Source organism: Botryllus schlosseri, chromosome 3 (assembly GCF_051294905.1).
Source record: "Botryllus schlosseri isolate E-star chromosome 3, Bs_hap1, whole genome shotgun sequence".
NCBI classification, from domain to species: domain Eukaryota; kingdom Metazoa; phylum Chordata; class Ascidiacea; order Stolidobranchia; family Styelidae; genus Botryllus; species Botryllus schlosseri.
In genome coordinates, this window is record NC_137238.1 from 21194288 (window position 1) to 21221017 (window position 26730).

Sequence of the window (26730 nt, forward strand, 5' to 3'; positions counted from 1 at the left end):
GCTTAGTTATCGGCAGTGTTAACTAATCCTGGATTAGCCACACTGCTCGACCCCCAATGCTGTGATTATATCAGCTCAATATCCAACATCAATCTATTAAATTTAACAAAATTATAACGCGACAGCCCTTAGGATGACATCTTGCATTTATCCATCCGCATGGCATGAACTAATTATTATCTATCAAGTACAACAGTCATTGTCTATAAGATCTGACTAACTTGTCATAATCTTAGTCAACTCTGTTAACTTTCTAGATTCTTCATGCCCGTTCAGCTCTGTGTAGAGTGAACTGAATTTTTTGATCCTGCGCCCCGAGTTATATCCAGTTTTGAGCGGAAAGTCGTTGACACGCATACATCCTTCCCCACCACCAGGAGCAATTCCTTATTTCCGTAAAGTAGGGAATGACGAACATCCTAACATTCATCAAGCAAATTTTTGTCGCTATCATTCGTACTCCGGCGTGATTAACCCCCCAATTGCAGTCAAATTTCACCATTTTGCTGCAGTTAATTATTTCCTATGAGTCAATCTACCACTGCAACGTTTCCTTTCCCACCAATTTTTATGACCTTATTGCACAAGAGTCACGCCCCCCTCACCAGGAGCAATTCCCTATCTCCATAAAGTAGGGATTGACGCACATCCGAACATTCATCAGGCAAATTTTTGTCGCTATCCTTCGTACTCCTGCGTAATTAAACCACCACTCGCAGTCGAATTTCGCCATTTTGCTAAAGTTTATATTTTCCTATGCGTCAATATGCCCTTGTAACATTTACATTACCACAGTTATTTATGGTTGCATCTTGCAAAAATCACGCCATCTGCTCACATATTTTACAAATTGATGTATTGCTCAATCCTCATTTGGTTTAGAATCTGAAACTTCCCCAATTATGTATTTTGCAATGATATTCGTTGCATAAACATTGGTGATACCGCAAATTTTGCCTCGTACATTCTAAAATCCCGAACCCGTTTAAGCTTCCATAGGCGAATACAGCATAATTTTTAAACATTGTCGTTTCAACAAAAAATAATTTTAGGTTTTTTGGTTAATTTCACATGGACTCTAAACCGCGCAAACGGACCGCTCACAACACATAACAATACTCGATTCTATTATTACCATAATTCAGTAATTATTTCGCAATACCTATCTCAGTTTTTCATGCAATGTCACTGCTGTAATATACATCTTTTGGTTATTCCGCCGAATAACCTCCCTGAGATAATTTTTTGAAGCGACTCTCCTGCATTTCGCATAATATAAATACATAAATCCTACCATTGCTGTTACGCTAACCGCAAAAATCAAGACATAGCTGTTAAGTGATTCTTCTAAATACTTTCTATTATTAATATCAACAATAATTCTACCTGCTGTATATCCTTCTTCCATTTTTTGTAGTTTGTGTAATTCTTCATAGAAATTAAATGTAATTCGGTCCGGTCTGTCATGTTTGGCGGTAGGTAAGATACGCGGTATACTGAGTGTAGTTGTTCCTTCTTCTTCGACAGCAGGCGTGATCGAAAAAGGTGTACTATTGGAAGTTATCTTCCAACTTCTGATCACATCATTTTTACTTAATGATGTGGGTTTGCTCTGATAATCCCCTGATGAAAGCAATGTTGTTGATTTAGTCCTTACCTTAAAGTCTTGTTCTTTGCTTAGAGCATACGGTTTTGTAGTAAAACGAGCCTTGCTGGTGAAGAAATATTGGTGCGTTTCGGTCGTCGTCGCTGCTTGTGTTGTATCAATCAACATATTGAAATGCGCTCTTAGCGGTGTTGTATCCATGAGTTGATTTGTATAATAATTCAATTGTATATAAGACTCAGGGGTCTGCGCAATCTGGGGTGTTTTCTGTATAGGCACGGGTATGGAGCCTAACATTTTACCGTTTTTTGTGGATATTTTAGAAGCCATGGTATTCCATTTTAACCTTGCGTTTGCAGTCCTCTCCATTGGTGTAAGCGTTGTTAGCCCACTTTCGGAAAAGGTGACTCCTGCCGTAGCAATACCAAGGCTTTCCTGAACGTCCATCTTTGTAGATATAGCAGTAGACGGTTCCACAGTTGAGAGAATATTAATAGATGCAGTCGGTATTGGGCTAGTGTTATCTCCGCGTAAGGAATGCACAGTAGTCAATATGGCTGGGAGTGGTGTCAATGAACTCGTCCCAGAAGTAATAATGGCCGATGTCAATCCTCTGGCATATGGTGTGATTGCAGTAGTTGTTAATGTGGACGCAATAATCTCCGATGTGTATGCAGATATTTGTGGCATAGAAATTGTTGTATCAGTTGTTAGCCTAATGGTATATCGGTTACTTTCAGTCAATGTTGGAGTTTCAGTTGTTGGTAACGCCATTGTAGTTTCACTAATACTTGTGAAGTCCGTAGTATCAGAAACGGGTATAGGTCTTCTTCTCAGTGAACTATCATACTCACCATCTGCGTCATAATAGTCATAGTAGAATTTTCCAGATTCCTGATAACTAGTATAGTTGTCATATTCGTCATAGCTAAATTCCGCATACTCTTCAATATTATCATAATTATAACGTTTAGTGTCGTAGTGATCCGTCCTACTTACATCTCCCTCCGTGTTTGAGATGATTTCCACGGTTCTTATTGTTGGTTGTTGACTAATTTCAATAGAAGTGAAATTGTATAATGTACCGGACTCACTATTGGGGACCGTCGTTCGCGTGGCCCGTTCATGATTGACTGGCCTTGTTGTTACTACTTTTGCAGCACTTGATGGTCTTGCGGAGTTTGTTTTCATTTTGATATTGTCATTATAGGCATAAGGTGTATATACCAATATACCTGCACATATTATAGCTTTGTAGGCGATGCTAGGTCGGAATAGCCGCATATCATCTTGTAGTTGCGCGTCTCTCAATTTGCGCGTCGACATGTAGCTCAATAGCCCTTCATTTATCCTACTCAATTTCCGTTGCGTCAATATCGATCCTAGTTCCTGACTTAAAGAATCCATTTCAGCCATTGTTATTGTTCTTTCCAGCCTCTCTAGATTTTTTCGCTTTTTATATATGGGAAGCGACAACTGGCGTAAACGTCTTTTCGTTACTTCTACATAAAACATTCCTAGGCGGGCTAGATAATAATCAATATTTCTTGTGTTTTCTCCATTGTTTAGAAATGATGCAGTCAGAACAAAATTGCCTAATCTCCCGGGTCGTTTACAATAGGATAGATTCTTGTGCCATGCATCAATCGGAGATTTTTGACCCGAAGATCTCAGGGATGCAATTTGTAATCGACCATTGCTGTGATCTGCATACACAGAATGATTTGTGTATGGATCATATAACACTTCCTTGAAGGTTAAGGCAGTCTTTAAATCTCCTATCGTATTTCGACATACTTTTTTATTCTTCTTGCGTTCACATTCCAGGCTGCCTTGTAACAATGTTGGAAAATTATTTGTCCCCATTATCCGTCGAGTTTCATTATTCAGGTGTTCACGAAGGGCATAAATCCTTAATCTGGACCATGTATGACCGTCAAAGATTGCTGGCCTTTCTCTGGGCCCCGTCTCGTTACGAGCTTTCAGCCAAATTATATCGTGATGTAGCCTGGGTAGCTTGACTCCCGCTGGCCATTGACTGTAAGAATAGGTTTCCTGCATTCTTGTTCCTGGTCCTCTAATGCTGTCATCTATTTCCATGAACACAAAGTCTCTGGATAGTGTATTCACTGCCCGATTGTCTGTATAAAATGCACATTCTATACATTGCATCCTGCTAATATTTTCGAGCACACATACACTAAATTTGCCTTTGTTGACCTTCCACCCCTCGATTCCTTCCGAATGCTGTCGACACCTTGCTGTCACTGTTGCATATTGTGAGAAGAGGTTCATTATTGATAACTTGTATACTGTCAACAGCTGGTGTATAGTAACTTCTGGGTTTGTATTAGTAGAGGTTATTTGACGGAGATTTCTCGGTACATCTAATGGGACACGTGATTCCCGTCCTACAACGTATTTCCATGTATGTATTGATCCAAAGTTATTCTTCCGACGATACGTTATGACTCTGGTCAAGGCTGATAACATAATATCAGGAGTTATTCGTGATAGTTTTCGATTGCATCCGCATTGTCTTTCGTATTGCCTAACATTGTTCCAATACCGCCTCTCAGACTTTGAGGGTGCCAATAAATTATACAATTGGTCTTGGCCAGCTCGTGTTGGGCCAAATTCGGGCGTCTCGTCGTATATTGGAAAATTATTTTCCATTTCACCTATTGGCCAACTCTCATTTAATTTGAATAGTCGATTAAGTCGAATATATCTGAGACCTTGATACCGGAACGTTGTCCATCCTGTAAGATTAAATGTGATCTTGGGCACCACTCTCATAGCAGATCGGGGCAACAGTTCGCCATGAATTTGCAAATATCCTCGGGGCAGTATTAAGGCTGCTGCCAGTACAATCCATATTTTCCGGTAACATTTCATAGTATTATAAATTAGTTAGTATATCTGTGGACTATATGAAAAATTAAATTTTATGAAGGCATAACCCTTTTAGTACATATGCATGTACTACATCTTTGTCGATTTGGCTGTTTTCGGGTAGGTAGGCACCGATGATATGTACATTGTCAATTGAGTATTCGTGTTTCGCCTTTGTACCTTAGGTTTTAACTTAGGACAGCAAAGACTGCTATAACGACAGCAACAAAACAAGATGATTCCAGCCCCCAATATCAAAATTACTGGAATTAAAACCGACCCGAGGCCGGAAAAAATTCCGCTCACTCCCTTACTGAATATTCCTCCAATCGCACCTAATCCGTCTTGTAGTAGATCTCCTGCACTATCTCCTACTGATTTTATCAAGCTTCCGACACCATGTGTCATTTCTTCCATCGTTTGGCCAAAGTTTTTCATAAATTCCTCCCCTCCAATAAATTCAAAAGGCTGCAATGTAATATTCTCATATCGCCAATCAGAAATGTTCATGTATACACTCTTATTCAGATCCTCTCTCCAAATTTGCAAACCCAAATCCACATTCTGTTGCGCTTGATCTAGACTGATACGATTAGCGCGTAGTTCCACACCAATGTCATTCGTCTCATTGATGTAAGCGTCCCTATAGACTATTAATTGCTGAGCATGCTCTTTTATCCGTAACGTTCCTTGTCGGATTTTCGTGAGATATACCTTGCTGGAGTCAAATATTAACTTGCCAGTTAAATTAGCCAATTCGTCCAAAACCAATCGGTCGATGGCTAGTTCGGCATCACTCATTTCCTTATAGTTTTGAAAAGAGGTCAGAGAGGCTGTGGCTTGTTGTACTATCATTTGTCGGTTTCTTTCTATGTATTTTTCCATTAGTACTAGTCGTTTATTTGTAAGTGATGTCCTTGCTTCCATGGTAGCGATCGTTTGATCCAGTTTCTGTTGTTGAGCTGTTTGAAGTAGAGAGAGCTCGTTAATCTTTCTCCCTAGTGCAGTGGACCTCTGCGTGGCTTGTATCATTCTATTATTGATCTGTTGGCTAAGATACACCGTCTCTTCATGTAACTGGGATGAAACTGTCGCAACGACTGCGATCGTGGATATTACGGCAAACACAAGACATATTAGTCCAGACAGAAACCTTTTACGCCTTCCACGCGTACCCCGTTTGGTACTCTCACTCGATACTATCTCTCCCTTAATTTCTATTGGGCCTCCTGGGAAACGCGGTCGGTTTAACTCTGGATCAAAATGAACATGGTCCCAAAAGGCTGCCTTCAAAATGGGTCCGCCCACAGGGTCGCGACACAAATCCTTGTTACGTGATATTCTATCTTTACATGCTATGTCCGACGTAGTAAGAGAGGGGAAGTATTTCCACATTGGCCGGGAAAAAGGTACCCATGTTGATGTGGATGCCTTAAACCTAGTCGGCACACCATCAAAAAGATTATTCCACTTCATGCCCTGATTTCCACGATTAGCATACACACTATGATCCAGATTTGGAAAAGAAGGTTGTATCCATTTTACTCTCAGAGGGAAATTTGTCGTTGGTAAATCACCCCATAGAGTGGTATTCATTCCTGGCCAGAAGTTGCACGAATGGGCTATTACAGCATTCTTGGGCCATAAGTGCGCAAACCAGTCCTGATTAATCCATCCCCCCTGGGCCCGGCATGGTATCAACTTATTGCGCACATACTGCCAGTCACTTACTGTAGTCATTACTATTTCTTGGATGATTATATCTGCCTTATTTGGTTCCAGGGCAGAAATCACTCCTCTAAAATTACACCTTGTACAGATTCCTATTCTGACCCCTTCTTCCCTCCAGGAGTGGAATTTTTGCCAAAAGGTGCTGTGGGAGGCGTAGTTTTTATGTACTAGATGCCAGCATTGTGTAAAACTATTGCTACTGGCATTATACTTATTCAATTCACTCATTTTTTCTTTGTCCTGATCTCCCATTCGCTCTTGACGGCATGAAGCTTCAACAGCTGAGTAACTTTCGAATAATCGGATCATAATCAATTTAAATTTGGTAAGAGCAAACATGGAGTAATTTCTGCCAAGGTCATGAAACAAGTATTGGTCCCCATTCCAGAACCACTGAATCCTATAAAATCCTATTGGACGTATGAACATGTTCGTTTGTTTAAGAACATCATAGGAAATATTGGGCGTGATTTGACCCAGGCGCCGCTGACATAGACAAGTGCGTTCAAATTCTTGTACGCTTGACCAATATCTTCCATGTGGAAATGCCATTTGTTGTAATGAAAATCGCTCAGCCACTACGTAACCAAATGACTTACTGTAAAACAACTCAGGCCGCCTATATACATGTCGCTCCGCAGTTTTATTGAATATGCTCATCAAGTGATAGTCCTCCCATTGTGTATCATTTAAAGTGACCCATTCCTCAGGCAGGGGTCCCCGTAGTTCACCCAGTGTCCCCTGAGTGAAAGATCGTGCTCTACTTGTTACAGGATCTGCGAGTCCGCGCACGCCTTGCGCCGCCGTACGCAGCAACAAATCAGATGTACAAATGATACCAACAAGGATAGACAGAGAATGAGGAAGGAGGTCCATGGTGCGGATAGTGGTGGTGATTCTTTCCACGTCATAAAATTAATGTAATCGCGCACTAGCCCTAGACTAACGTCTGTAAAAACACAAAATAACAGATAGCGTCATTTCCGTCCTAGAACCCTATAGCGGGGTTTCCAATGGTGGTAATACAGGAGACCCATCAAATTTATCAAAATTATACTGTGGGTCATTGTGTATGGTACGCAGGAGTGCCAAGAATCGGTCAGTCTTTTGATGTTGACGTTTCCACAAAAACTCCCCTACGTAATCGGCCAAAAGATGACGTGCTAAACCACGAGACCTATGTAAATGATATTTGAGCTGGCCCCAGGCCCCTTCGATTTCATTAGTACAAAAAGCTGTCCGAGGGTCCTTAAACCAACGGGAGTGGTCCACTACACCGTGTGTATAACCCTTCCCCCAGCTCTCTATGCCCCTGTAGGAAGGGTAAGCATCGGTTAGAATTGTGGACCCTTCTGCCACATTTTCTACTATGAGTTTTCGGAATACTTCAGCAGTCCTGTCGGAAGTTATTTCTATGAACATTTTTCCGGTAGCTTTATCTATGCCTCCGAACCCCCAAATGGCTTTAACAGCTGGTCCTTTACCCGAGGCAGCCCGGCGCTAAGCTAAATGCGTTTCATCAATGATCACACAGCCTTTTTCACTTCCTAAACGTCGTTTATTCCTGTGAAATTCGGCCGAACAAAGCTTTCGCAAACGGCCGCACCAGGTGACCGTTGAACGCTGGCTAATCTCAGCTTCATGCGCAATTTGAGTTTGCAACGCGTCATGGGCCCAAAAGTAGAACAATATTAATAATTTGGGAAGTTCTACCTTGCTTCCCGCGAATATCGAGTGTTTCCGTATAGTCGCCGTAGTATCACAGGGGTTGCATCGCCACCTAAACCCATCGTAGCCTGTCGAAGTATTTTCCTCTTTCATTATATTTCTACATCGCTTGCATTTCATCCTTCGCACCAACAACCCGTGATTTCTCAGAAATAGCACACAGTCTCGTGTGTTGAGAAGCGCACCCGATTCGATCAACCTCAACACATTGTATGTTCTTCCCAACGTATCTGCACAAGTAAACAAGGTAGTATGTGGCGTCCATCAACTCTTTACCGTCCTTTGCGGGTCAAACCCCCTTTTTCTTGACGTTTCATGTGTACTGATTCTCTACTATTTGATCCCGTGCTAAATATATGGCAAGGTTATGTTTTTCACTTGTTCCTTATCAGACCTTGTGCTTTTTTTACCCTTATTTCAATGTCCATGAAAAACACTTACTATCCTACAACACACCCACTTTATGATGCAACAACTATTGCCGCCTAGATCTCCGGGTACTTATTTCACAAGTACCGAAATATCAGTTCCGACGCATTGGCAGATCCAGGGTCCATGCAGTCACATTTTCAGTAAATCGTCGTACATTACAATAAACTAAAATAGTAGCGAAATTTTTCTTCACACTTCGCGTGTTTAAGGCCCTTTTCATACCGGGGTTCCGGGAATAACATTTCTCGAAAATGTTTACCGGAACCCCTCTATGTGAACATAACACTGGTGTTCCGGGGCGGTATGAACGCGCTTATTTTCGGAGATTTTTACGGGACCGACTGAGTATGAACACGAATGGCGCAGCTGGGTTCCCGGAACGCTGTCAATCAAACTTTTAGTTACGGTAACTCGCTGTTCATTCAGGCTGCTTGTATTTCGAGGTCAGCTACCTGCGGCATTTTGATCTTCTTGTGTAATGGTGTTGGGAATGCATTATTCTTGGATTTATATTCTGTATGCTCACAATACGTAGTCACTGACTACTAGTCAGCTTATTTTTTCTGCGGTTTTGTAAACAGAGCACGGCTAAAAAGGTAGAACACCATCTCCAAATGATGCAGCATTGGGTGAGTTGCCTGAAAACTTTGAGACTTCAACACTAATTTGGTAGGTGATCTTAACCCTTACCAAATTTGTTACATCAAAGGCAAGTTTCTAACCACGGATATGCTGTGCGTAGGTTAGCCACCGTCATATACGCCTACTGAAAAGGGGATTTAGTAACATCTGCTTGGATAGTAGTGGCAGCACAGCAGAGAATGATGTCCTTAGCTCTGAATCACTAACCTAAATTGAAATTGTACGAACGGGCTGGTAAACCATCGTACATCATCCAAGCCATAATTTGGTTTTCACATATGCCTTCATCTTCTTGTTACAACCAAGTCATTCCTTTGTCATGCCTTCATTTTCTTGTTACAACCAAGTCATTCCTTTGTCACACAATGTTCGGCAAGTCCAACTTAATCTGATCTTTTCGCAGGTCTAGATGGAGGATACTGATGAAAAAGGTGGACCTGTCCAAGTGTGCATCAAGTTATAGTTTCTCTCATTAATAAAATGAAACAGCACAAAAACATCTGGTTAAGCAAGAGCATTGTTTATTGAGAAATTCACACAGGGCATTTCCGACGTCTGGGCCAGCGATACTTGGATCACCACCAGGTCTTGTCTTCATTGCGTATACCATCTGTATCATTCTGGCCTTAGCGGATTGCAGTTTCTGAGCTAAGCCGAACACCGCGCCTTCAGTCGACCAAAATCTTTCAACCTTCATGTGTGCTTTGCTAAGTTTCTGAAAAAGCAATTGTGAATTTTACGGGCAGCAGATAGGAAATTTATATTACATATTTGAAATTAGCTTTAGCTTGTGCTCTGTTTGTGTTTCAGGGAAAAGGCTTCGTGAGCCGGGGCTGAAAGGGATAGGCTGCATCATCAGTTATGTAGGCTAGTACTGAAACCTCTGGCTCCCAATCATGAAGTCATCCTGAAAAACTTGAATGCAGCAAATGCATGTTTGGTACAAATGTTGCTGTGGTAATTTTTTATCCACCCACAACACTCAGACTTGGTACTGGAATTTCAAAACGCGCAACTTTACCTAGATGTTGCTGTGGTAATTTTTTATCCACCCACAACACTCAGACTTGTACAAGGTACTGGAATTTCAAAATGCGCAACTTTACCTAGAACTACTCCATTTTTTGAACTAGCAACTTGAACAGGGGTGGTCAACCTTTTCAGCCAAATCGTCACATTCGATTGACGAACTATTCTGCGGGCCACTAGCCGCGCGAAGTGCGAAAATTTTTTGAAGTTGATAAATTAATAATATTGTCACCCCACTATATTGCAAGCCTGATGCATATTGTTGGGCTCAGTTTGCAAGGACTGGACTATTCAGCACCTGGCTGGACATATCGATATCGAAAGTTTTCAACATGCGGCAATCATTTTCTGCCTAGGTTTCATAGTCGACGGTCTTTCTGCGAGCGCAAACGGGAGGTAGGGAATATATATATAGTTAGACTCAATCTGCTACATTAGGCGTTCTTTCATTTTAACGAAGGGGTAACAATATTAAAAGCAAGAAATCGAGTGACAAGATGTTGCGCTAAGCGTGCAGAAAATTTTTACTTTTGATAAATCTATCACAAGTATTCTGCTTTATTGTAGTGTAGAAGATCTACCAAAATGTGACTGACTCATAGATCTGCCAATGCGTCGGATCTGATATTTCAGTCATCACATCTCGAGTGTTGCGGCCAGACTAATCAAATTTTTGATTGGCCTTGCAAGTTCACAATCTGTGCAATCCATTTTTGATAATACTACTAATTTCGGAAATTAACTCACGAGCCACGGGTTAGCCGAGCCTGAACTAGAACCATCAACTTTTCAAAATCTGCAATTAGAACTAGAACTACTCACTTTCAAATACTAGAACTACTCACTTTCAAATACCCGCAACTAGAACCAAAAACTATTCACTTTTTTAAATCCACAATTAGAACTACTTAGTTTTAGTAACTAAAATTAACTGAGTAGGTTGATGTACAATGTAGCCTACATGTCTGACTACACTACAAAAAAATATACAAATTTGGTCTCACTTTCAGTCCTAAAAAGTGAGCAGGGTTGTAAGCAAGTCACAAGTCGATCCCTCTTCAATAGTTTTGACTAGATTCAAGTCAATTCATTTTCAATTAACCACCGTGTCAAATCCGAGTCCAACTCATCGAGCAGAGCGTCGAGTTCAAGACATGGTTTTATGACTCGAGTCCAAGTCATTGTGTTGACTGCTCACTGAGCAGTGCTCAGTTTCCAGTTTAAGTCTATTTTCCATCAATTTGGGTCTTACTTTCGAGACAGAAAGTAGCCTACTTGGCAAGAACAATTGGTCTTTCAGACTTCTTTTTCTAACATAATGATTCAAGACCAAATTTGTCTGACCTTTTTGTAGTGGTATGCTACGCAAAAACTGGCTGACATTCTGCCATGACAAATATAGAAATATTACTATGCCCTAGGGCTGGGCAAAATCGAGTGCCTGAGTGATTCGATTCTGAATCACTTATTACACTTCGATTCGAGTCGAGTATCATCACGATGACATCACAACACAATGTACTACGCCAAAATTTAAGTGTGTAGGCTACCTTTTATGCCACCATAAAGAACATAACGCCTATTGTCCGTCACATTAAAGATACTTTGTTTTTTTCGACCATACCATTTTCATTGCACTGCTTGACTGTTATGGCCATAGGATGGTCATGACTTCGGTAATGTGTTATTTCCAGCAACGTTTGTAGCTTTGTGCTACATCTTGTATGTTGCGACACGGCCAATCAAGGTTTCAAGGCTTACTCAGTGGAAAATAGTATCAAAACTACGGTATAATTCTCGTTAGCAAATCAACTTTCAGTATAATTTCAGTACTCGAAAAATAGTATTTTACTACTCGACTCGAATCATCAAAGTTATTACTCGATTCAGATTCGAGTACTCAAATCATTGTGGCTAGCCCCACTAGGCACCAGCAATTATGTTTATTAAAATTGTTTACCTGGATTTAATAATTGATTGGCTTCATTGGCTACCCTCCAAAGAGCGACAGCTACTCAGCAAGCAAGAGAAATTGAGTTCGTATAATTTGCTGGCTGCTTTTCGTTATGGTCTCGAAGCTCGTCGCAGAGTACACCAAATGCTTCTCTCACGGATTTCTCGGATTCCCTGGTTTTTCTGTACAGTGTACATAAGATTAGATTTACCCAAACCATTATACAGCAATCACAACTAGATAAACTGACTTTGTTGTACGCAGATGTGATCGGTGGTTCTTTTCATTCCAGGACTCTGTCCTCTTTGCTGGCTTTCAGTTTCTGCTCTCAGCTTTGGTTGATAATAAGCCAGGAACATGCTCGGGCTCTATTACTGATCCAGGTATATTGAGTATATAGAGCTCCATCCACATCGAGAAGGCATATCCGCAACATCCCATAGCTAAAAGTTGGAGCCAACTTCTCCTCATCTCACGAATATGCCTCTCCCACATCGTTTTCCACAAGCATATTACAACTGGAACACCCCACAGACATGGTTTCGTAACTATCAACACTTACGGAGAATCGCGTTCATACTGGCCATAATTTCCCGCGAATTTACCGAAAAAACGACCTGATGAACATAAGTTCGCGGTAACTCTAAATAGGTATGAACGCGCTCTTTTCCCGGAACTGTTTCGGTAATTTTTTCTCTATGTGAACATCGCCTGTTTCGGAACTTGTTCCCGAAAGAGTTTCGTAAATCCGGTATGAAAAGGGCCTAATTGTCACACGATTTCTTGCTTGGTAGCCTACCCCCTACTAAAAATGAAAAAAAAAACGCCTAATTTACCCCATTGAGTCTAACTGTAGGCCTATTCGCAATTACGGAAGAAAGTCTTTTCGCGTTTGCGCTCGCATAAAAATCGTCGACGGTGAAATGTAGGCACAAAATGATTGTCGCATATTATCGGAGACCTTCGATATCGATGTGTCCAGACGCCGAATAGTCGTGTCCTTGCAAACTGAGCCTAGCGGGTGGTATACAATAGACCCGCAATACTAACCTAGTTTATTTATAAACTTAGAAAATTTCACCCGCTTGGCGTGGCTAGTGGACCGCGCACTCGTTCGTCAATTGCATGTGCCCCTTTAGCCAAAAAGGTTGGCCATTCCTGGTCTATATAGATTACTAATCTACCCGTCGGTTAGTTATCTATAGTAATCTAGAGTCCGTCAGCCGTCAGTAACATCCGATGTAGCAACAAAGACATATAGGTGCCGCAATGCCGGCTTGTGACTTCATACTGAATGGGCTACTTGTCAATTGTCGACAACATCATAGTTGCACTAGAACGCAATTTACTCCATGCCATTGCTGTGCACAGCATTAAAATTCAGGCCTGGTGTTCAATTATGATAAATCAGCAGATGTGGTTGTTGCATATATAATAGCATCTTATGAAATAGGTCGGAGCCGGAGCTACTCCTCAAATAACGGGCTCCAGCTCCTGCTCCGGCTCCGGCTAAATTTTATGTAGAGCTCCGGCTCCGGCTCCAGCTCCGGTGAAAATGCACGGCTCCGGGGCTCCGGCTCCGGGCTCCGGCTCCGGCTCCAAAGCCCTGGTTTGAACTACTTCTACTTGACAGTTTCAGGTTTTCTAGGCAAAGCGAAGTTTAGAATACCTAATTTTACTTACTTTATATCGCTGCTGTCAACTTTTAACTAAATACAGTGTTGGGATGACTCGAGTCACCTTTTTCGTATGACTTGACTTGACTCGAGTCACTTTTCTAAAATGACTTGACTTGAGTTGGCTCGGCGTATCAGAAATGTGGATTGACTCGTGACTCGGAGCAAAATTCACGAGTCAATTTCAATGTCACCAAGTAATCGGTGTCGATAACAATCACTGTATCTTTCATATGTTCGGATTGTTCGCGAAACGCTGGCGTAACCCGTGAGAGCGACCAACCATTCAATGATTGTGCGTTTTACTGAGCCTCCATTGTTCTATCACAAATGTAATGTAAATTAAAGTAATTTAATAGCCAAATGTATATTTCTGTTCCCTGTTCTTGCCTTAACCAAACCTCATGTTTTATTGAAATTGAATTCGAATGTAGTTTATATAGTCCTAAATGATTGGTGCAGGCTAGAATTGTATCATATCAATTTGTAAATGGGTAATGTATTGCATCTCATCAATTCGTTTTCTCTATTCTCTATTTTGACTGGTAACTATAAACTAAGGCTATGCAATTACTCAGTTCTACGTATATGTGAGCGATACATCGCCTTCTTGCGTGTATATTTAACTCTATATTCGTCCATCGGTTCAATATCAATGACCGATCAGCAGGCCGTGTTATTTTTGGCATTTCAGCAGCCAGATGCCAAAACTGCCAAAAATAAAAATTTGAAAATGCCAAAAATAAGCAATTTTTGGCATATGCCAAAAATAACACAATCTGCCAAATAGTGTATTTCGTTCATGGTGTTGTGTTAACAGGACCGCGTTACAAGCGATAAGAGCGTTTGTGAAAGGCAGGTTTCTTAATCTGGGCCCAGCCCACCCATTAGGGGTGAAAGCATGGTGTCCTAAATGGTGTGGGCACAGCGAGATTGAACGGCTGGCTGCATTTGGTTTACGTCATACTTGTCATTTGTCCAAAGGCAATTTTACGACCATTTTTGATCGGCTTGTCGAGCGCTAAATTTGATAAAACGTGTATCAATGAGCAGCTGCCGCAGTACTGATTATTAAAATATAAATTATATTCTGCTCATGAAACTGGAACCCCCAAAATTACCACGATTTTTGCATTGTGATCAAGTTGAACATTGTGACGCAACAAACTGTCCGGCTAATTCTGAGCTGCATAGTCTCGTTTTGCCAGACAGTCTTGTTGCGTCAATGTTCTTAAACAAGCTAACCTTCCTAGGACTCTTCCATGCGAGTTGGTAATATTAAAGCCACCTGAAGTGACAAAAGTCCTCCGAAGATCTATCGGTAGACTGAAGGAGAAATGATAGTCGGGCTACGACATAGAATTTGTTGAGAGACAACACAGGAAACTCCTGGAAAAGTATCGGGAAGAAAATTCTTTCCGCGATGAGATCGATGGCACTGGCGAAGTGATCTCTTTTCATGATGCATGGAAGCCGGTTCGGCCCTCCAAAGATTTCGAAGCTCTGAAAACCTTTTGTGGATGACTGGCAACATTCTTTCCCTCAACGGCAACTGTTGAGGCCGATATTTCCCAGATTCGCTGGGCGAGAAATGAATTTAGGAGAAACTTAGCTGACCTGAGTTTGGAAGCACTGTTACAGTGCAAACGATTTAAGTCTATTCAACAGCTGTAACAAACAGCTGTTGAGCGTGTTTGTTAGGCGTTTCTTTTTTTTTGCTCATTGGCACCGATTCCGATGGACACTGCATATTTTGTGGTTTCGTTTGATATTATTAACCTATGAAATCGTTGGGTATTTTTTTCTTCTTATTCTTTGTTGGCACTGATTATACGTGGATGCTGCACATTTTGCGGTGCCTTTTGACAAACCAGCCCAAATAAAGCGTTTTTGTGACTAATTCGAGGCTGAAACTATCTATTTAGAGGACGATGCCAAAACTGCCAAAAATAAAAATCGAAAAATGCCAAAAATAAGTTATTTTTGGCAGTTTTGGCATATGCCAAAAATAACACGGCCTGCCGATCAGTCTGTATTTCAGGCTGCTCGCAAAATACAATGACGTCGGCATGCCTCATACTTCGAAAAGGCAATTTGACTTGAGCTGTGACTTGACTCGTGACTTGACTTGACTCGACTTGTCTCGAGTCACCTCCAAAAATCGAGTGACTTGACTTGACTCGAGTCACTTTCGAAAATCAATTGACTTGACTTGACTCGAGTCAAAATGTCCAATGACTCGAGATGACTCGTGACTCGAAGGTATAGTGACTTGATCCCAGCACTGACTAAATATAAATTTACTGCTTTACTTCTACTTCTACGTGAATACCGATGATGACGACAGGTGCCCTAATAGGAGTAAAAGCGGAATCTGCGGAAAACGCGGAAACAGCCCCTAAAACACAGGAACTGTGGAAAAAGCGGCAAACCTTTTTTCAACTATGCTCGAGTGATATAGAATCGCTCAGATTCCTAATATCGTTATCTTCCTTAGTCCTAACACGCAGTGTTTGGCCCTTTTCCCAAATATCAGGACTGATAGAGGATTATACTAATAATGTGGTGACATTACTATTCTTCGAAGTTTCAATGAAATGTCTGTCTTGGCTGTCCTAGTCTTGAGCCCTATGACTTGGTTCGAGTCATGCACAATGACTTGAGTACAAGTCGAGTCAATACACAAATTGACTCGAGTCTAGTCGAGTCATTTGCGCATTTGAAAAAATGACTCAAATCATGCAAGTCAAGTCACCAAACTATCGTTACTCGAGTCGGACTCGACTTGACTAGACCCGAGACATTACAACCCTGAGTTGAGCGTCTATAATAATGATCAGTGATCGAATGCCTCAACCTTAGATACTTTAAGTTAAATTTTAAAATATTAGGAGTTTAGGATTTTTTACCATCGGTAGATTTAATTTTACAACAATAATTAGCTATACACGCTACGAGGCTTCATCCTCTTTCGCATTAAACTCATAAGTTGTGGAGTTCCGCTGTTTTTACGTTTTTGACTTCGCTCCCACTATGAGATCTATAAAGGTCAATAACCGACTGTTCCGCGTTTCGCATTTTCCTCTGTTTCAGGGCTTTAGGAATCTAGGTTTGCCGCTTTCTCCACAGTTCCTGTGTTTTAGGGGCTGTTTCTGCGTTTTCCGCAGTTTCCGTTTTTACTCCTTTTAGGGCACCTGTCGTCATCATCGGTATTCAAGTAGAAGTAGAAGTAAAGTAGTAAATTTATATTTAGTTATAAGTTGACAGCAGCGATTACGAAGTAAGTAAAATTAGGTATTCGAAACTTCGTTTTGCCTAGAAAACCAGAAACTGTCAAGTAGTAGTAGTTCAAACCATGATGCCTTGGGGAAGAAATGTACGAAGTCTACTTGACGTATAAATGGAAATACTTCGTTATTGACCCCGTCCGATATTGTGGGTGGATATATTTTCAACCTGAGATCGCGTACTATAGCTAGGACAGAGGTCTCAAACTCAAATGTGCTCGCGGGCCAGTTTTCCAGTTTTGACGACGCCGCGGGCCGCAGCATTCATAGGGGTATTCTATGTCTTTCCAAGTAGGCCTTATTCTGCGGGAATGAATTGTCCTATTGAAAGTGAGCCGATCCAACATACTGACAGTGAACACACATCGACAAAATGTGATATACTCTTGTATCAATTTAGGCCTGGCACGAATAGAATCATCACATTTATAACTATTTGAATAGAATTGTTGTTGTACTTGATATATATTAATTATAAGATATAGACACCATATGCCGGACAAATGTGTGATACCCGCATAAAAGCTATCGGGTTATTATTTTTAAGCTACTATGAATATTTTAAATTTAACAGATTGATAATAATATAGACGGATCTGATATCAAAACATGTTTAAAGTTCAGCATTGTAATTCCAATCCATGATTCTGGTATACTTCTTCTAAGTAGGCTATTATTCTCATGGCCATATATCTTTAAATATACGAGCAGAAAAAATATAAATATAATATAATATATATTAATAAATGAGTCCTACACTGTAAACGAAAATGGTGTGTTTTCGCAATTCACACCCTAGCGTAGGGTGTGTTTTGGGTCATCACACCTATTAAGTACTGAATTTGTCATTTACACCTAAGCTATTGGTGGAAATGAGCCGAACACACCCCTACACACATATACCATAAGATATACACCCAAAGCATTGGCATTTGGGGTGAATTGTTAAAGATTACACCTTTTGTCAGACAAATATGAAGTTTGGGATTCAATCCGCGCTAGCCGCTTCCACAAAACTTGACTGTTGAAGTTTTAAGTCTGTGTCGGTCAGAAGCCTGGTTAAGCAGGCAGGGGTGCGGCAAGTCTGCATTCCTGTTAAAAATTCAGTCGAATCACTGTATACTGATCATTGTATGGGCACTTGAGAACTTCTCTGCTGTGTCTAACTGTAGGTCGTGTAGGACATATTCTCTTTGGGGTTGAATTATCCACCGAAAATGCGTGTTTCGCTCACTTTATTGTTGTCCATGTCTTTAAGGCTACTTGGGTAGGCTTCGGCAATGTTCCATTGTTCAGTTTTTATGGATTTAACCCGGTTCGATCAAGTAAATTCGCCTACGCATATAGTTTCAGCTTCAGTGACAAATAAGAATTCGTTGTATAACATTCGTGTGCTACATTGACATGAATGAATAATAGCTAAGTCTGCAATATCATATTGTAATTCACATTTATCGTGCACTGCGGTACTCTTACTTTGGCTGAAATTTCACCCTGTCTACTATAGTGTGACCGATGTATCTCGAGTGTGTCGCAAAAATACGACACATTATGAAGTTGTCACGATACTGGTTTATAATTTCTTTCATGTCACGTCAAATGCACAGTTGTACATTGTACGTAGCCTATATGTACAAAATATTTCGGGCCTATTCCGCACAGCATTAGTGTATAACCACAATATAATGCAGGTTAAGGGTATTTAGAGCTGTGAATACTAGAAGGAGTTAAATTTCAGCCACAAACTTATATGAGCAGTACGCAATATGGGCGTAGCAAGTATTCAAATTAGAATGGAACACCAGGTTACGTCACGGAACAACCACGGAATTGGGCGAAAGAGGGACTAAATTGGGCAAAGTTTCCTGGTTATTTTCATATCTATATTGATGTGTTATTCACTATTTGGTAGCTTTATGAATTGCACACTAAGCCTAACCGACAATTCGCATACAGCTTTCGGATAGTATCAATGGTTCGATCTATGAAGATAAATCTAGTACTGCAAGACTTTTTGAAGCTTATTATGATGCAATCTGCAGCTTCACAGCTATCAAATCCATATTTCCGATAAATCAATTATAGTATACATACAAATATTCCGGAGATCCTTAACTTCAATATAGTTATTACATCAGTGAGTTAATTGTCACATCATAATGGAATATACAAACCGTCGTCACCAGAACAGCTGCTGCTATGTTTGGCTACAGCTATGTAAAATGTTTCGTTATATGCCGTATTTCCGCGCTTAAGAGACCAGACTGGCTATCGACTGACCGTATTAGTCGTCGTTAATCTGTGAAGAAAGCCTCTTTCGAGATTGAAAATATCTGGATGGTGAGTTACATTTCGTATCTGTACTATTGTAGTATAGAACATTTGTTCCGTTGCGTTTCCAGTACAGATCCGATTCCTGTTACTCAGTGTCGCAGCTGTACTGAACAGAATTATATGTAGCAAGTTGGAATTTTAAACGTACCGGTAGTGACGATACATTGAATTCACATAAATTGTTGTATCACCAGTACCGATACCAATCTCCAAGACACAGTAGCTCAATGTCTCTAATGGAGATACTGTTGACAGGTCCAGCATTAGCTATGATTATAAACTACGGTAATTTGGGTTTGTGCGACATCGTTTGTAAGTGCATTGAGAAAAAAATCGACTCGATTGTCGTTATATTGATTACCAAAGCACATCACGACCTGTTCAAGTGTAAAGGGTAGCCTACCACTGACTATGCAGAGCTATGTTTATAGGCCTATCACCCTGTCATTATCACTGAGCTATATACACATTATATATTATGTTATGTTATGGTAGGAAGGTAAACATATTATCTATTCTACTTCAGACTTGCATGGGCAAAGATCGCAAATTTGGGGCTCTTGAAGAATGAAATTATCGATTTCTCCTCATGAGAAAACAAGTGTAACATACAAACAGCAAAGGGCTGAAGCATATGAAGCAATGGTATCTGAGGTGAGCAATGGACATTTGATGAAAGCTTTCGATCCCCGTAAATAGGGGCCAGTAAATGTTAATGATATTATGACATGGGTGAAAATATGACGATGCTATATTGCTATCACTATGAATATGAGAGACTTGACTTGGAACAGGCTTACCTCATTGAACATATTTTGCAGTGGCCAACTCAGAGTATGTGACCCATCAACCAGACTACTTCTTTTGAAACTACTTCTCTGAGTTCTGTTCATATATTTATTTTAATTTGAAGCAGCTTGTCATGGATTTGACATAGCCACTTCTATATACTTGCCATTGAGTAGAAATTTACATCTATTGCTTGAGTAGCAATGCGCACTACTGCGGTCAACTCGGTGTGCAACAATGCACGGATTAGCTGGGTCTTCAATGTTTTGACCAATATGAAGAGGCAAACATAGCCTTGCCAAAGTTTATCAAACTATCCTTTCGATCAATATAAACAAATCATAATATATGCACTTCTTGACTCATGATATGACATACACACGATCTGTGCATATGCACAAATCTGCTTTTTGTTAGATTCAAGGACTGATTGCTATTAGTAGCAGACTCTTACTCTGTGAATGTGAAATCAAATATGTTGTTGGTGAGTAATATACTATGCGTAGGATAGTTACAAAATTGTACTTTAACTCGCTTATTTACAAGCATAAAGCAAGTCAAGGCTACAACATCAGTACACATTTCGGATGTCGTGGGCCTTTCGAATCCAATCCAAATTGTCAACTAAACGTTTACCGTATGCCTCATGGTTATTTTTTCAATTTTAGGATGCTGCTATACAAGCTAATATCATGGAACTTCAACCAAATCGTAAAGGATCGTTATCAAACAGCTTATATTCCAAGGTAATCATTATCATTCAGCTAATTTGCAAATTTCCATGTATAGGCTAAGGCAGTGGTTCCCAACGTGGGCGATCTCGCCCCCCAGGGGGCGATTTGGCGGTCTAGGGGAGCGAAAATGACGAAGGGGGCGAAAATGGACAGAGGGGGCGACGGGGGGCGAAAATAGAAAGGGGCGATAGGGGGGCGATGACGCGTCAAAACGGCTGACCATTTTTTTTTTAGTCAACCCACGGAAATTTAGTTACAAAAGTGTGTCAAATTAGACATCGAGCCGAAAATTTGACCTTTTTTTTTAGTCAACCTGCCGGTGATTACACTTTGTATGCCCAATTTTCGGTACACAAAATTTTGGGGGCGATGATCGGTGTTGGCCTTGAAAAGGGGGCGATGGGTCGAAAAAGGTTGGGAGCCACTGGGCTAAGGCAAGTCAAGGTTTCCTAATCAGACCTGTATCTGCGGTCGCTTTGAATCGATTCTGTAAGTCAATATCGCCCAACTAGAAAACGTTTCGTGTTTTGGATTAATACCAAGTAGTCAAATTTAAATCGAGTCCATGCATCTCTTTCTCTGATTATTTTTTAAATTTTAGGATGCTGCTTAAAGACTGCATGCTCCAAGAGCAAGATTATATCACTGGAACTAACCGAGTTTAGGAGTATGCTGCGGCAACTGAAAGACTCGTTATCAAGCCAGCAGGTATGGCAACTTTGTTAACGACACCTGATGTCAACTTTCGTAGTCGCATATATGAAGTAAACCAAAGCAGAGATGGTCAAAGTTACTAGCGTTGCTACTCAAGTCTATGTAGAAATACCAACTTCAATTTGTACTCGATTACAAGTAGATGCAACAGTTCCCAATACAAGTCAAAACTACGTCAAGTGGAAGTAGAATACGAAATGTCGGAAAAATAGTCAAGTATGGTAAGTAGTTTTTCGGAAGTTTGTACTTTGAAAATTGCAATATGAATCTTCGCGACTAATATAAAATTACTAATGGCATATTACACTACTAACAGGAACAATCTTCAAAGATATATTCAGTTATTCCTGGCACAGGTGGTGTTGCTAGACTTGGACAACTAGATATTCCAGTTGTCTAATTATACTAATTGAAGCTATTCTAATTTGTGAAATGTTTCTATGCTCTAATTCTAATTCTAATCGAATTTATGAAATCTTTCTATGGTCTACGGTAATTTTAATTCTAATCTAATGTCTGGGTTTCCTGAAAAGGCTACAGGAGAACCGTAGAATGCGAGACGAGCCAAACTTGCGGTGCAGGAGGGGTGTTCAAAAATGACTTTTTATTCTCAAATTCTACTCGCTACTTGATAAAATTGTTAGGTTACCTTATTGAAGCTTGCGCACTAAGTTTGGTTTGATTCCAACCAGCAGCCGCATTGCTACTGGAGAAGAAAGTTTTTTAAATTTATTATATTAAAATGAGTCAAAATTTTCTGTTCACCCATGAAATTGTTGTCTATAAACGATGCCCACCAAATTTGCCACAATTCAAACCAGCCTGATCGGAGTTACTGATGTCGAAAAATTTGGATTTGAATAAAATAGTATTTACGGTGGGCACAACTGTAATAACTGATTATAGAATCGGTCACCGTAAAAATACTATTATATTAAAATCCAATATTTTTCAACGGCAATAACTCCGCTTCCACTAGTTGGAATCGAGCCAAATCGGTTGAGCAATGTTTCTATAGAAAACCTAACAATTTAATGGGGTGAACAGAAAATTTCAAATCTTCTTTTATTCATTTTCATATAATAAATAAAAAACTTTCTTCTCCTGTAGCAATGCGGCTACTGGTTGGAATCGAACCAAATTTGGTGTGCAGGCTTAAATTAGGTAACCTTACAATTTTATCAAGTAGCCAGTACGATTTGAGAAAAAAATCCATTTTTGAAGACCCCCAGCGCACATATCAGATGAGTTTAGAATCCAATCCAAATTGTCAACTAAACGTTTATACCTCATGGTTATTATTTCAATTTTAGGATGCTACTATACAAGATCATGTCAGGGCATTTCAACCAAGTCGACGTCGCATTGAACCATAAAACCGTATGCTGCGAAACAGTGATGGATCTTTATCAACAGCAGATATTGCAAGGTGATCATTAGCATCCAGCTAATTTGCTAATTTCCATGTATAAGGCAAGTTACGGTTTTCTAATCAGACCTTTATCTGGGTCGCTTTAAATCCATTCTGAAAGTCAATATTGCCCAACTAGAAAACTTTTCGTGTTTTTGCATTAATACCAAGTAGTCAAATTTAAATCAAGTCCATGCATCTCTTTCTCTGATTTTCTTCTAATTTTAGGATGCTGCTTAAAGACTGGATGCTGCAAGAGCAAGATTATATCATAGGAACTAACCGAGTTTAGGAGTTTGCTGCGAAAACTGAAAGACTCGTTATCAAGCCAGCAAGTATGACAACTTTGGTAATGACTAGGGCAATTTTTTTTGACCTAAAACATGGAAGATTTTGACCTAAAAAATCTAAATTTTGACCTTTTTTTACTTGAAAAAAATGAAATTTGACCAAATTTTGACCTCACGTATGCAAATTAGGTGTTTTCGCATATAATGTTAAAATTGTACTACCTATCTTCATTTATGGTTGGAACTGTCTGTCCTTACAAAGTAGATTGGGCTGAAAAAACGTTTTTGGCTCAAAAACTGACAGATTTTTACATGAAAAACTAGTATTTTAACGAAATCTGACCCTATGAAGAATTCCAGTAGTTACATTTCGTATTCTGGTGGAAATAATTAAAATTTGTTGTAGTACAACGAAAGATCCTTTCCTACATTCTCGGGTAGAAAGTAGGCCTATCTGTCCTTACTACGTAGCTTGCCAAGAACGGAGAAAGAACGTTCAACAGCAGCATTTGTTGGCTGACAACACTCAAGTTGTGTGCACACTGCTAGTGACAAAGCGTGTTGCTTCATTCTGACAATGTTGTCTATATCACAATTTTTAAGCTTGCGCTTCTTGATATAAGAACCATGCAATGTCCAAGCATTCTTGCTTCAGCTAGGATATTGTGGTACGTTGACCATAAAACCATGTCCATATTTGTTTCATTTGACCCTTTATGATTCACAATGAGCAGACGATGGTCCGTTTACAACGGTAGGCCTATAAAGTAGGCTACAAGCTGTAAAATATCAAATGATAAGTTCACCGACAGCGCAAAATCTACGATACAAACGAAATGCAGAGGTCAAAAATGTTTGACTTTGTAAACAATTTTGACAAATTTTGTAAACAATTTTGACAAATTTTGACCTAACGCTACAATTTTGACCTAATTTTGACTTTTTTTGACATGTCAAAAAAAATTGCCCTAGTAATGACACCTGATGTCAACTTTCGCAGTCGCATCTATGAGGTAAACCAAAGCAGAGATGGTCAAAGTTACCAGCTTTGATACTCAAGTCGATGTAGAAATACCAACTTCAATTTATACTCGATTACAAGTAGATGCAACAGTTCCCAATACAAGTCAAAACTACGCCAAGTGAAAGTAGAATACGAAATGTTGGAAAAATAGTCAAGTATGGTACGCAGATTTTCAGAGGATTCTACCTTGAAAATTGCGATATGAATCTTCGCGACTAATATAAAATTACTAATGGCATATGACACTACTAACAGCAAGAATCTTCAAAAACATATTCAGTTATTTCTGATATAGGCGGTGTTGCTAGTATTCTAGTTGTCTAATTATCCTAATTGAAGCTATTCTAATTTGTGAAACGTTTCTATGCTCTAATTCCAATTCTAATCGAATATATGAAATCTTTCTATGGTCTATTTTTAGGTCTAATCTAATGCCCGGTTTTCCTGGGTACGTTACAGAAGAACTGTCTAGTGCGAAACAAGCCAAGCTTGCTGTGCAGCAGGGGTGTTAAAAATGAATCTTTATTCTCAAATCCTTCTGGCTACTTGGTAAAATTGTTGGATTACGGAATTGAAGCCTAAACACCAAATTTGGTTCAATTCCAACCAGTAGCCACATTGCTACAGGAGAAGAAAGTTATTTTATTTTATTTATTATTTAAAAATTAGTAAAAAAATTCAAAATTTTTTGTTCACCCATGAAATTGTAAGGTTGTCTATAGAAACGATGCCCACCAAATTTGCCTTAAATCAAACCAACCGAAGCGGAGTTATTGATTTCGTAAAATTTGGATTTGAATAAAATAGTATTTACGGTGGGCACAACAGTCATAAATGATTAAAGAATCGTTCACCGTAAATACTATTTTATTCAAATCCAAAATTTTGTGACGGCAATAACTCCGCTTCCACTGGTTGGAATTGAGCCAAATCGGTTGAGCATTGTTGCTATAGACAACCTAACAATTTAATGGGGTGAACAGAAAATTTTAAATCTTTTTTCGTTCATTTTCATATAATAAATAAAAAACTTTCTTCTCCTGTAGCAATGCGGCTACTGGTTGGAATCAAACCAAAATTTGGTGTGCAGGCTTCAATTAGGTAACCTAAAAATTTTATCGAGTAGCCAGTAGATTTGAAAGAAAAAGTCATTTTTGAACACCCCTACTGTACAGTAGAAATTTGCTATTCTCGTGCACATAAGATGAACTATGATTTGATGATGACGGAGTTTGATTCAACTTTTGGCGATTTCAGTAATTCTAATTCTAATCTAATTTGAAAAAAACTGTTAGGTAGAATTATAATTTTAATCTAATTTCCAACTGTGTAGCTCAAATTTTAATTCTACTCTAATTCGAAAAAAAAAACGTGTAGTTGTAATATAATTCCAATCCAATTTGGAAAAAGGGAACGTTTTCTAGCTGTCCAAGTCTGCCTGTTACATGCGGTTTGCATGAACACTATCCATCAATTTCCATCTTGTCGATGCCTAATTGCCCACACATACAGTGATCGTGTGTGAACATGTTTCCTATAGCGGTAAGTTCACCCTATCGGACCACAGTCTGTGCTGCAATGCCTTAGCAAGTGTAACATCTGATTTTTTGTAAGTACTTGGTGAAAATATATATACTTTGTAATGGCTTCTATTTTTGTGGTCTTTCATTAAGTTATGCATGTTAGCATATGTGCCTGTTATTTGGGTTGTGAATATGCATTTTGATCTCAGGATGATGCCACAAGATCTTGCTGAAGATAGTGACTCAGCCTTCGCCGTGCAAGAGTGTTTTGCGGAAACCTGGAGGAGGCGACTTCCCAATACTACATGGGCAATGTTCTTCGAGCAGTATTTTCAGTGAATTTTTCTCTCCGTCGCTGGGATCTCTTTTTTTGTTATTTCGCGAAATATGTTTCCATTTTATGTTATTATGGTTCAATTGATATCGAATATATGCAATCAAGAAAGTTTATTTGCAATAGCGTGCCATTTGGAAGAAGATGCAGGATTTCAAGTGGGGTGTATATTTTGAAATTCCGCCCCAATCAATTCTAATGGCTAGGGTGAGATATCCGATATACACCGCAAGGAATGGGGTGGATTCTGGTCATTCACACCGGCAGGGTTACGTAAGTTCTGTTTTCGTGTACCACCTTTTGGGGTGTGTATAACCACTCTTTTCGCTAAGAGTGTAGTGATTGAAATGTCGGAACGCCGAACGGTCCATTGCTGTTACATAGTTGGAGCGTCCCACTACGGTACTCGATACCTTCAAGTGGCCTTAATAACATGATTTAGCGACCAAAGATGTAACTAACACATTGCCTATGGTTGCCATAACAACTATCTCAGTTAACGAAATATCAAGCTGCAACCTTCTGATCTATTACTCCCCTGATACGCGATTAGTTTGTTGCGTCCATGGTTCTAACAAATTCTAGGCATTCCGAGTC

At 39.8% G+C, this 26730-nt stretch overlaps 3 long non-coding RNA genes across 6 annotated transcripts; 2 read left to right on the plus strand and 1 right to left on the minus strand.

Moving 5' to 3' along the window:
* The first annotated feature begins 8591 nt into the window (after positions 1–8591).
* On the plus strand, positions 8592–9531 carry LOC145436030 (uncharacterized). The gene is made up of 2 exons (XR_013914142.1): positions 8592–9021; positions 9438–9531. It is a non-coding gene; the product is annotated as an uncharacterized LOC145436030 (long non-coding RNA).
* Positions 9532–9538: 7 nt separating this feature from the next.
* Positions 9539–12792, minus strand: LOC145436031 (uncharacterized). Its single transcript, XR_013914143.1, has 3 exons — positions 12268–12792; positions 12024–12199; positions 9539–9749 (listed from the first exon to the last, which is right to left on the minus strand). It is a non-coding gene; the product is annotated as an uncharacterized LOC145436031 (long non-coding RNA).
* Positions 12793–18462: 5670 nt separating this feature from the next.
* Positions 18463–26243, plus strand: LOC145436026 (uncharacterized). Of its 4 annotated transcripts, XR_013914141.1 has the most exons (7): positions 19327–19569; positions 19841–19968; positions 20772–20849; positions 21439–21545; positions 22865–22980; positions 23191–23297; positions 26009–26243. It is a non-coding gene; the product is annotated as an uncharacterized LOC145436026 (long non-coding RNA). The 4 variants fall into 4 exon arrangements; XR_013914140.1 differs by lacking the exon at positions 19327–19569 and having other exon boundaries at positions 19576–19968; XR_013914139.1 differs by lacking the exons at positions 19327–19569; positions 20772–20849; positions 21439–21545 and adding an exon at positions 18463–19320.
* The last annotated feature ends 487 nt before the right edge of the window (positions 26244–26730 follow it).